The sequence below is a fragment of the Berghia stephanieae genome, chromosome 9 (genome assembly GCF_034508935.2).
Source record: "Berghia stephanieae isolate SIO BIC M18660-M18661 chromosome 9, UCSD_Bste_1.3, whole genome shotgun sequence".
Lineage (NCBI taxonomy): Eukaryota > Metazoa > Mollusca > Gastropoda > Nudibranchia > Aeolidiidae > Berghia > Berghia stephanieae.
In genome coordinates, this window is record NC_088368.1 from 22,664,658 (window position 1) to 22,677,914 (window position 13,257).

Below are 13,257 nucleotides of genomic sequence, written 5' to 3' on the forward strand. Positions count from 1 at the left end.
ATGAATTTTTTTTATTTGTAAAATTCTTATTTGGCATGACTTGGTGAGATCCTCATTTTCTCTCCCACAGTATTCCATGTCCACAGCCGTTTACTGCTTTCACTTTAGTTCGACAGGTAAATTTTGCCGGACGCTAGTTCATAACAGATGGTGAGTCACGGCCTGTGCCGAAAGGGAGACTGAGCAATTTTTCCTATTTTGATGATTTTTTTCTCAAGTTCAAAGTGGCGTAGTAAAGATGCTATTAGATGTTGCAATAAGATATTTTTGAGTCATAACTAGTGATTTACATACTTTTATTTGATATAATTTTAGTAGATCATTTGGGATTAGATTTTATAGGAAATAACCATAAGAATGGGTCAGAAATTTTACTTACTTCAAACGATATAATCAAAAATTACATAGTTATCTGAGTTTATACAAATAAATGAGAAATACTGCAATAATCATCAATATTCACAGAGTAGAAATATATAACCAAAGTCGTTTTGTAATGAAGCATTGTTGAGATATCCGCTCACCTGTACAGCAATATCATTTTTTGACAGCAATAAAAAAAATGCGTGATCACCGAATTGTAGGGGTTTGTTGATCACATGATCAAAACGAACTGATTTTAGTAATGGCAATTGACACTTCTTAGGAAAAGATATGTTATATACATTCCTTTGACGTTTGTATAGATCTAAACTATATAATAATAATAATAATAATAATAATAATAATAATAATAATAATGATCATTTTCATGAAAATAATATAGTGGCTATCACCTAAACGCCTGCTAATTTTGGAAAAACGCAATAATTTCTCTTTAAAATAGCTGTCGAAATGTCCGTTTAAAAAAAAAATGGAATTCGCATATATGTCCCCCTGACAGAAAGGAATTAAAAATAGAAAGAAAGAAAGAATAAAGAATTTTACTGAATCATTTGCGGCCAAAGAATTGACTCATCGCCTCCGAGAGTTTTATTTAACTTCCCAACGCCCCAAATTACTATCATTCATTCAATATAATTTACTCCTCCCCACTCCACGCTCTCCGGCACTTTCCTTCCATGTCCCTCAAACCGCTTTCTTTCCATGGAGCGTCCAATCAGCTTTTTACAATTGCCCATTTCCAATTGGCTGCTGAATAAGGACAATTCTAATTTCAATTGTCCACCAGTCTGTCATCAGCAAAGTCAAGAAAGCTCCTCCTACTCAAATCACACATACCCACGAATATGATAGGCCTTGTAGACCAGTCACTGGTCTTTGATGTTACACAACCATCCGCCAGCTTTGATCACATCGCTTTTGATGATGTCACTCAATATCTATCTTCTTCTCTCAACCCCGTTGACTGTAGCACGAGTCAACATAAAAGAATATCGCGATGAGGTGCGAATCGTGAAGATGGAATGACGTAGCTGTGTTAAAGTTATAGGTTCAAAGTTCAATTGTCAGAGAGAACTGATGAGAGATTAAACTGAGGTGGTAAAATGAAAATTGTTTCGTGGTAAAACGTTGCATAAATTAGTTTTATGTACACCAACACACACACACACACACTTACTCTCTCTCTCTCTCTCTCTCTCTCTCTCTCTCTCCAGTGCCGCGACAAAAAAAAAAAAAAGGAGGCCGACCAGATAGCTAATACTAATACTATTTAAAATGGAAATTTGTTGAAAATGGTCTGCTATAGATCTTAACACATTCTTATACTTTTTATTAACATACGTAAAACCTCACGATTATTTTAAGGAACAGCTGATTGTTACATGTCACAGAAACAGCATCTAATTAATCAACCACCTTTTTTTTTTTTTGTTTTTTTTTTACCGGTGGAACTTCACTTGCTAATTCTGGAGCAGTTTGCATGAAATGTTTTTTAACCACATATCTCATTTGAGCCCTTTCACAGCTTATTCGGCAGAGTCCATTTGCATTGAGACAATGCTTGTTTTCAGTATGACCATTCATCTGAGTAAAGAAAAAAAATCATTAGTTATTATTGATGATGATGATGATGATGATGATGATGGTGATGAGGATGATGACGATGATGATAATGATGATGATGATGGTGATGATGATGATAATAATAATAAGAAGAAGAAGAATTGTAATAATAAGAGTTATAATAGTATTATTGATTGTTAGTAATAATACGATAGTGATCGCCTAGATGCCTGCTAATAATAATAACGTAATAATTTTCCTTTAAAATATAGTTCTAAATGCCCGTTATTCAAAATGGAATCCGCCTATATACCCACTCTGAAATATTTTTAGCAAAAATAAGATAGAGAAAGAAGTTTACTGTAGCATTTGCGGCCAAAAAAATTGATTTATCACCGGTCTGCGAGAGTCTTATTTGACACCCAGACAACGCCCCAAATTACTTTCAATTCATTTCAAATTTACTCCACCTCTCCAGCAATTTCATCCCATGACATCCAAACTGCTTTCTATCCATGGAGTGCCAATCAGATGTTTACAATTACCCATTTCCAACTGGCTGCTGAAAAAGACAATTATAATTTCAATCGTCCACCAGTCGGTCATCGGCCAGTCAATTAAGCCCCTCCCACTCAAATCACATATCCCCTCGAATGTTCGGCCTTGTAGCGCAGTCCACCGGGCTTTTGAGGTTACACAATCATCCGCCACCTTTAATCACATCGCTTTTTCTCACACCCGTTGACTGTATCAACGGGCGATGTAGAAGAATATCGAGGGAAGGTGCGAATCGTGAAGACGAAATGGCAAATCGTGTGAAAGTTTTAGTTTTAGGTTCAAAGTTCAATGCAATAAAAATCGTTCCGTGCTAAAAATGTGCGTACATGAGTTTTATACACACACACACACACACGCTCTCTCTCTCTCTCTCTCGTGTGTGTGTACTACTACTACTACTACTACTACTACTACTACTATTACTACTACTACTACTACTACTACTACTACTACTACTACACACTACTACTACTACTACTACGATTACTACTATTACTGCGCTATCATCATCATCATCATCATCATCATCACCATAAAACAACAACAACAACGTTATCATCACACTTGGACTCGTGTTCTTATGTCTCTGGAGTTTGTCTGAATACGGGACTATTTTGTTAGCCAACAAAGAATTAGACAAGGTGTGTTTACACATTCATTGTGCAGAAACCTGTCATTACAAATCGGTGAAATAAATGCTTTATTAAAAGTAGATTATTACTCTTTTATTTACTATCATGTGTTAGGGTAACAAAACTCAGATAACATTAATTTGAATTTTTTAAACAATTAAAAATATTTTTCAGGTTAATTTTAAATAGAAAAATATACATTTTTCAAGAAAGAATAAAGTATACTCACCATTTCTTGATATCAATGAAAATAATTGCGTCTTGAAGATGAAAATGTGGCCGTTATATGCATATAAAATAGAAAAATATAGAAGAAATGTATGGTCAGCAATTGCAGTGTAAAAATGAACGATTTTACGAAATCTGTCGTATAGCCTGACTGACAATGAAATCCAAGCGGTGCATTCTACCTGCAGGGATAAATATTGGCCAGTTCTCACGTTCTGGACATCTGTTATGACGTAAACACACGGTGGTCTCCCCGTCATCGACGGTGGGTCGTTCCCATTGGGGGTGAGGCGGTAGTAAACTAAAGTGAAAGATTTCTAGTGTAATAAACGGCTGTGTGTCATGAATTATGTCCAATTATCAGTTTAGGAATAAAATATAAACCATTAGACGAAAATATTATTAATCTTTTTTTTAAAAGCATTTAACTGTAGTTTTGGGCACATTTGAAAGCCGACTTTTCAATGGTTTGATGTCTGTTTTCTATTTTTTAATCCCTTACGATTCAAGTCAAAATTTGATTTTTTTATGAATGTTAGGCATTATTGTTTGAAGATGTATACTGCTTTTGTGTGGTTGTCTCAAGTAATTGCCGTCTTTATAGTGTCATATAGGTGTCATGAAATCCATCTCAATTACTCATGTTTTTGCATGTTGAATAAGTAATATAATGTCAGTTCAAGTTCTCCTTTTGTGCACAAGTGAATGTGTTAACTTTTTATAGACTGAAGCGTCCAGATATATATGGCCAATGGTTTCTCATGAATTAAATGACCTTGCTGTGGTATACCTGTGGTGTTATACTGATTTGACTCTGATTGTTATTTAATTGTTTTATCTCTAAATTTGACTGACTGGAGTTCAATGTTATGACATTATAAGACAATGACTAAATGTGTATTCTTGGAGGAAAGGAAATGATTCTATATAACTTGTATGGACAGTGTGGTTCGTTTTGAATGAAGTTGGTCAATAAGGAGAATGAGGTCGCTACTTGGAATAAACTATATGCCCTCATAATTTTGAATCCTCTTTTGTCCACATACTAGTGCGGGGCGGTCCTTGGCAAGCTTAAGGACCACGGTCCTACGGTCCTTGGGAAATGAAAACCGCAAGGACCGGTCCTTTTCGACATTGAACATTCCTGAGAGACTGTTGGAAATTCGAACCGTTTTGACCTTTGAGACCGTGGGATCGTTCATTCTTGAACCATTAAAGACCGCTACACGATGAAAACAGTGGTCTACAGGAGTAAAACACACGGAGTAGTCACACTCATTTCAAATTGTAACCTAATTAGAGAAGAGGGGTGATGCCTTCTTTATTTGCTCACCGTACTTCATTGTTACTTCGATAATTTAATAAAATTTGAAATTTATCCCCATTAACGGAGATAATGGCATCGCCCAAGGCGTTGATCGAGTTGTTCGTGGCGTTGATACACACACGCAACTCCTACCCCCCCCCCCCCCACACACACACATTAGAGGGCAGCGAGCATTGAAGAGTTCGAGAGACGTGAAGTTATAATAAGAGGGGGTGGATGAGGTAATATGAGGGGTCGATGGTGACTTTTCGCCAGATCTAACAAACTCAGCTACCCATTCATTGCTGAGTAGACAGGGATTCAGAAAAAAACTTGACTGCACCCGGGATCGATCTCTGGCCCTTTGCGTATAAAGAGAGTGCTCTATCAACTGAGCTATCGGGGTCCCCAAATATTCTATTGGACTTTTTTAAAATTCAGACGTTATAACTAACTGGGTTTTTTGGAAGGAAGAAACTAATGAAACTCATATTATTTGATTAGTAAAAACACCAAACGAAATTTTAATATTATTGTATTATTTTAAATGACAACAATGCGATAGAAAGGAGTGGTGACAAGAGATGGACAAAAGAAAACAAAAAATCGGATTTGCTACTTGCTAGGTTCGACACACACACACACACACACACAACTTTAGTAGTCACATACATTTCAAACAATAACACCATTAGAGAAGAGGGGTCATGCCTTCATCATAGATCATTGTCATTGCGATCATTATGGTGTAGTAAATTTTGAAATTTACCCCGTATAATGGAATCGTCCAAGGCGTGCGCCTCCTGTTCCCCTCATCTCACACACGAAAGGGCGGTTTGCGGAGTGGAGGGAGGTGGTCGTCTGCCTGTATGGTCGTCTGTGTCGTTTAGTGTATGGCAAAGGGGGGTGGGTGCGATTAATTAAGTGGGATGGGTGGTGATTGGTGGAAGATAGGCAACCGAGGCAACGAATCGCTGGGGAAGTAGCCTAGTACGGCGCGAGACCGTTGAAAGGTGATAAGAAGTGAGGACCGCCGCCGGTCTTCTACTATGGGACCGGTCTCCGGTTCACAGCTAAAAGACCGTGGGACCGGTCCTCAGCGCGGCACTACCACATACTGTGTCCGTCTGTTTCAGCAAATCATTTAATTTAACTCTACCAGTGCTTAGTGTTAATTGCAATTGATGATTGATACTGCAATATTTGTAGCATATCCAGTAACCTTGTTGGGTGATTTATTTTTTTCTTGTAAAGGTCATACTTTATAGGCAAATTGGTAGTACATTGAGATATTGAAATCATACATAATATTGATTTTTAGTTTTTACTGGTCAATAAAATCTTATCCTCGTGAGTTATTTTACCACATAATGACATAAATCATGTTAGTTTACTGTTATGACCAACACAACTGTTTGGGAGGGATGGAAATGGTACTACTGCGAAAAGAGGAAATCACTATTCGCAGTACTCTACTACGAATAGTAGTAGTAGTTGTAGTAGTAGTACTAGTCATAGAAGTAGTAGTAGTAGTCATAGTAGTAATGATACTGGTATGTAATTTAAGGAAAAGACGATGGATGGTCGGGGGGGGGGGGGGGGGCTCACTAAAGAAAAATATTTATTTCGCATTATTTTTTTCCCCGTTGACAACCGCTAGACGTGGATGTATTCGCTGCCTATCTATTAATTGCAATTTTCTGCAAATTTTTGAGATCGTGCAAAGATAAAAACAACCAAAAAAAAAACAATAATAATTTTTTTTTAAAGGCAAAAAAAAATAAATAAATAAATAAATAAATAAGACAAATTTTTTCCTTTCTTTTAGTTTGATAGCTCATGTACAATGTGAAAGATAATTAATCAAGTGTAGTTTCTTTTTTACTATCCCATTTTCTTCCTTTTCACTGGCGCTGATATGACCTTACATGTGGTGCAAGAGCCGTGAAACCCTTAAAAACAAATACCTTTCTCTTTCATGAACTAATTATGGGTTTTTAGGAAAATTAATCGCAAACTTTTGCAAATTTTGCTGTTCTAGCTTGCAAAATTTGGTAGACGGGGGGCTACCGGAACCCCCCCCCCCCCCCCCCCCCCCCAATGTACACTTTGTCTGCCTATATATTTTCTGAAAGAGCAGTATCTTGACCACCACCAAAAAAAGTTATAGCCCAATATTGATACTCTTTCAGAAGTTATGCTGATTTGAAAACAAAGAGTTGCGGCCCTTAGCAAAAATAGGGGTAGGGTTGCTTTGAACAACTGCTGTGTGAATACTATTCATGTGATATGCATTATTTTTGCATCAAATGTAAGGGAAATAATTGCTGTAACTAGGTGCATTATTTAGAAAGATCAGATTAAAACAATTTTGCCATAAAAGTTCATTTTTCACCCTTTCAGAAATAAAAACGCATCTAACGAAGACTAAATAATAGACTCTTGCGACAACTATAAACCTTTAATCTATTATGGGCTCTTTATGAGCCTTAAGTTTTTAAAACTTTAGTATTGTGAGAAACACCAAAATAAAATTAGAGGCTAAAACCCATACTCATTGGGGAGTTATTGCAATTTCAGAATATATGGTTAAGTCCCTTTGATAAATTAGGGGTGAGGTTGATAAAAATAAAATGGCTGCTCTGTGAATCCCATTTATGCATAATTTTAGCATGAAATATAAGATAATTCATTGTTCTAATTTAGCAAATAGTTTAAAAGAATCAGATTCATACATTTTGTGATTAAAGTGCATTTTAAAAGTGAAACTGTATCAATTTGGTAACAGATTTTAAGAAGATAATCGCTAAAATTCTTACACAGAGATTAAATAAGGACATTAGGTCTGCAAGATCAGGCATCTTTAAGTCTTTGAACACTAGTTTCTTTCTTCTCAATAAGGTACAGTCTATAACATTGCCTTTAGATTGTGTACTCTGTGTCCGAATCACTATCTTCTGCACTGTCAGAATCACTGATATCCTCACTGTCCGAATCACGGTCTTCTTCCCTGTCATCACCTTGTCCATCAGATAAACTGTCATTTTCTTCTTCATTATTGATATCACTAGGGACTATATCTGATAATTCATCTGGCAGGAAAGAACCACTGTGCCACTTGATATCTAGGATACCCGAACCATCACTGATCCATCCACTACTGTCAACACTTGGGAGGTTGGGTACTTGAAGTGATGCTCTTCTCCAAATCAAAGTCTGGAAGTTTGCCCTGCTTATATGGAGTACAAGAACATTCCTACATGGAGGCAGCTTAGAAAGGTCTAGACCGCTTCTACATGAAAGAAGGTTTCCTTTGCAGCTGAATGTCTCACTAACTTTTTCAAATCTTACTTCGTCAACGCTTTTAGTAAAAGCTTTTCCATACAATCGGCAAACAAATGCCTCAAGTTTTAGAATGTCACCTTCTGATACATTTTGTGTCGTTCCAAAACATGAGAATAGCTTGATCAAATCTTCATCTATCAGCAGAAGTTTCAGGGCTTTGACCTTTCCTCTCCCTGAGAAAGAGCTTGTGGTATCACATCCTGTGAAACATGAAGACCCAATAGGGCATCTCTAAGGGGTTTGGACATAAATCTTACCATCTTGGTTATATTGATCTGGCGTCCATTGTTTCCAGTTCCAGTCTGAAAAATCAATACCTTGTCAATAGCATCACAGTGTGACAGCAGTAAGAGGAAAACATCTGTGTCAGAACATTTGCTTCAGTGGTAAAGAAAAGTTCAACATCAACATCTTCAAAGAAAGAAGTAGTGAAACTCAAAGCCCAGCGCAATATTTTTGTAGTACTTATACTTTTTGAGATATGCAGTGTTAAAGACAAAAAGGACACTTGTGATTTTTTTGCACCGAGTGATCTTTCAGGGGCCATAACTCCCAAAAGAGTATCGATTTTTGGCTATAATATTTTTGGTGGTGGTTGAGATGTCACTCTTTACAGACAAAATAGGTGTACAAAGTGTACAAGGGGGGGGGGATGGTTTCGTCCCGTGGCCCTTTACCTATGCGATTTTGCTTGCAAAATTTGGGAAATTTTTTTCAAAAAAAAAAAATATCAGTTCATTAATGTTCTCGTTCGATGCTCAGGCTCAGAGGGACTGTGTCTCATCCTGTCACAAAGGTCAAGCGATGTTAAGCATGATCAGTGGCTGAGTGAGTGGCAGTTATTGTGGAAAATCTGGTCCCAATGTTGCGAAAGTGTGTAAGTTTACGCACACACAGAACGCTTGCTTGCGATTAAAGCGAGCACGAAAAAGCAAGTACTTGTAAAGAAAGCTTGCAAGGCACACACAAACAAAGATTGTTGATCACGCTTGTCAACGTGCTCATTTAATCATCATGGCAGATTTGGGTGATGATGAAATGATATTGTTAGACAGTGTCTTGCCGAAAATTGTTTTAGCAACAAGCAAAAGAATTGGCATTCATGAAATAAATAGGAGACGAATTGAAGGAGAGTATCACCACTTATTTCCTTTGCTTAAAAAAAGCCCAGAACGTTTCCGCGCTTACTTGAGGATGCCAACCAAGAAACATTCATGTACATCTTGGAGAAAGTTGAAGCGAAGTTAACCAAGAACTGGTGCAACTGGCACCGACAACCAATCTTGCCAGAGGAGCATCTAGTTATAACTTTGAGGTAAGTCCTCACAGAAGCACATTCACTCGGGTCACCAGCCTCGCTTGCAAGCGAGACAGAATTAACTTTTGATTACTTCTCGCTTGTACGGTATTCACAAGCCTGAGCAAGCAAGCGTTCTCTATGTGCGGTTGTGGGGAATTTATAAGAATGTTACAAGAACTTGTCTACAAGACCTTGCCTTAATCGCAAGCAAACGTTATTTGTGTGCGTACATTTAACACACATAACCAACACCATTCGTCTCGACTCAGGTGTGAATGAGTACCTGGCTATAGGCAACGACATCATATTGTAAGAGTGTTAGTACAAATAGTAGACACCTAACACGTAACTGGTACCATTCATAAAATATTATGAAACACACTGAGCATGCTAAATCTGTGAAATGTTCTGTATGAATGAATGTTCATATTTATTTATATTTACAATGAAATGAGCCTTTTATTTCATTTCCACTACGAGGCTTTTGTAAGGGACCTGGTGGTCTTGTGATGAGACACCCGCTTTGGGACTATAGATCCCTGGTGCGAGTCCACTCTGTTTTTTTGTTTTTAAGGGTTTTACGGCGCTTGCAACACATTTAGGTTATATCAGCGCCAGTAAAAAGGAAGAAAATGGGATAGTAAAAAGTTCTAGAATTACAATTAAAGCACCCAAGAAAAAGTAAGACAAAGGGGAACTGAGAACAATTAAATAGGGATCAGATGTAGATTCCAAGAGCATACCACCAATGTACTTAGTTTGAAATCACCTACAAGTCTCATCCAGACACAAGCACAAAATCCAACAAAGAGGAACACACTCAAATGCTTACATTATACATTCAAAATAAAAATAATAATACATAACAGAGAGATGATTTACAAGGAAAAAAATATCATCTCCCAAATCAATATCAATGACTGCATTTGACTGTTTCCCTCCCAGCTAGGATTCCGGCCAGTGCCAGGACAAAACCAAGTAATCTCATTCCGAGACAAAGACAGAAAGCATGTTGGATAACAGATATAAGGGGATAGAAGACACAGTATGTACCTCCCTGCCCGCCATGGGAGGTCAGGATCCCCACCCAGAGAGTCCACTCTTGGCAGCAGAAAGTTCAGTCCTTGGAAAAGGCTCTTTAGTCACATTCTCTCATCGCATTTGGGCGTAAAATGAGTTTGGAACTATAGATCCCTGGTGCGAGTCCCACTCTTGGCAGCAGAAAGTTCAGTCCTTGGAAGAGGCTCTTTAGTCACATTCTCTCATCGCTTTTGGCTTTGGGCGTAAAATGAGTACCTAGTCGGTAACAGTGTTTTTGAAAAGGTAATATAGCACTTTACAAGCGTCTTGTCTCATCCATGGGTGAAAGTTAACGGGGATCAATTTGCCTGAAAGACAGACCGGTGAAGCAAGTTTGCCTGAAAAAGATGCGATCTGTGAATCACCAGTTCAGTGCCAACCTTCCCAAAGTGAAAAGTGTATTTTAATTCTATGATCCTAAAAGTGGTTTAGAAAGAAAAAAAGAAAAAAGTATTTAGTCTGCACGATTGAAAACAAAATTTATATACACATAAAAAAGCTGACACCAAGCCCAAAGCAAAATAAATGATCTTCGTCATTTAATAATAATAATATATACTTTATTCATTTAAAAAAATGGAAATTTGTTTACAGACGTGGCATGCATAAAAATGTATAAACACAAAGTTGAGAATCTATGACGACAATGTATACATATATATATATAATATATATATAATAACAAAAATGTAAAAATATACAACCAAGAACCAATGGGATTTAAACACTAATTCGCAGCAATCTCTAGTGATTACAGTATTACCTGGTTTGTGGAGGCACTAAGATAAGTCATCACTTCAAATTTGTATGGTAAAAGGCTCAGGAATTGCAAACCAAGAGCTATTATTACGATTCGAAACACCCCAAAGAGGAGATCAAGAGACCCCAACCATGTGACCTGTTTTGATGCTAGTGTTGGTATAGGTTGTAGTAGCAATGATGCTCGTGGTGATAATGATGATGTTGTGATAGTGGTTGTGGGAGTCTCAATGCTGTGATGGTGGTTGTAGCAGTGGTGACTATTACTACTACAACTACTACTACTTTTGGTTCAAATATGGGAAATACCATCCTATGTATACAAGTTGAATACCCCAAAAATAGTTTTAGTGCATTTATTTTTTAACCTACAGCGTTCTTACAGCTCCCCATTAGATAATAATAATTTTAACAGTATACTCATACAAAATATTAAAGAAAAAAATATTATAAATTTAAACAGTCAAAATAAAGTATTTTCAGTTGTATTTAAAGGGAAACAACCCATGTATGTTTATATTTATTGGCAATACAGTCCTTGATTGAAGGCTTCATTGTCAAAGATGTTGGTTCTATTTTATTTTCACTCGACAAGTTCTATTTAACAAGAATTAGAAGCTTATATGAGATCTGAGACCATTTGAAGTATAAAATAAGCTTATATGAATACTTCAATGCAAATCTTCAAAAATGGTGTGAAAGGTTTTAGTGAAAACTAGGGTTTAATAACCAACTGAAAAGATAACAAAATGTGACGTATCAGCAGATCAAATAGATGACAGAAAAGTGACACATGTGTTCAATTGTCACCTTTGAAAGAAAATTAAATAGTCTCCACAGGACTGGTGCAAAGGTATTTCCTTGTATTACAAGTAAACGTTCCAGTGGTGCAATCACGATAAAGCCCATAGAAGAATAGAAGAGTCAAAATGCTCGCAGGCGATTATCACATTTACTAAAAAAAATTCCGGCATATGTTGGCAAACTTTCACCCATGGTCTCATCCTGAGTTTTCAGTTTATTATAGTACAGTATAGGACATCTTGGAATCATTACAGAAAAGCTGAACTTTTATATCACTCAGGGTATTATTAATGGCAAAAAACAAGTATTCACCTCTTTAACTTACAAAATAAATGACAACAACAATGACAAAAAAAGCGCTTTTCTCTGAATGATGAAGAAGAATCTTAGTAAGTACATTATAGCTTTTTTTTGTTTGTTGCTTTAGGTCTCTTCCAACACAATTGAGGTTATATGAGAGACCCCTGAAACAAAAAAACAAGCAATCTAACAAAAATAGTACAAATGTAAATCAAAATCATAACCTAAAGATATCATAAGCTAAATTATAAATAACCAAGAACAAACAGGCAGAAGATTTACAGAAAAAAAAAATATCCCTGTCAAAAATACAATTACAAACCAAAGAAGCAGGATAGGCTAGTAAAGAGAAGAAGAAACGACATCACTATCAGATCGTACACCCATGCGAACATCATAGGTATATGATTCAAGGGTGATGCTCCCATCCAACCACCCGCACACATTATAGCTTATAATATAAGCCATCTCCTAGTATATTCCTTCAAAAAATATCTGGAATTTTAAGGCAACAAATCTGAATCAATTAAAAATGTATTATATACTCAGGCTTATTTATTACTTACGAAGGTAATTTCTTTTATGTAAAGTGAATAATAAAATAATATTTTTTACAAATTCTCCTCTCAAAATCTGGTTTCGAAATAAAAAAGATAATAATCCAAATTTAGTTAAATTTGAGCCCTAAAAAATGTGTATGCAAGCAATACCAATTAAATACAGTGGAACCCTAAAAAATGTGTATGCAAGCAATACCAATTAAATACAGTGGAACCCTAAAAAATGTGTATGCAAGCAATACCAATTAAATACAGTGGAACCAGTATAAAGTCAACGTTTGCTCAAAGTTAGGTCAACACCTCTTGTTGACCTGTTGGTCCAAAATTGTCCGTTCTTTATCTACTAAGTGCGTTCCATTGTTAATGGATAAGTCGACTTTTGCTTAAAGTCAACTAATCTTTCTGGCCCTGTTGGTGGTGGGTTTATCAGGATTCCAC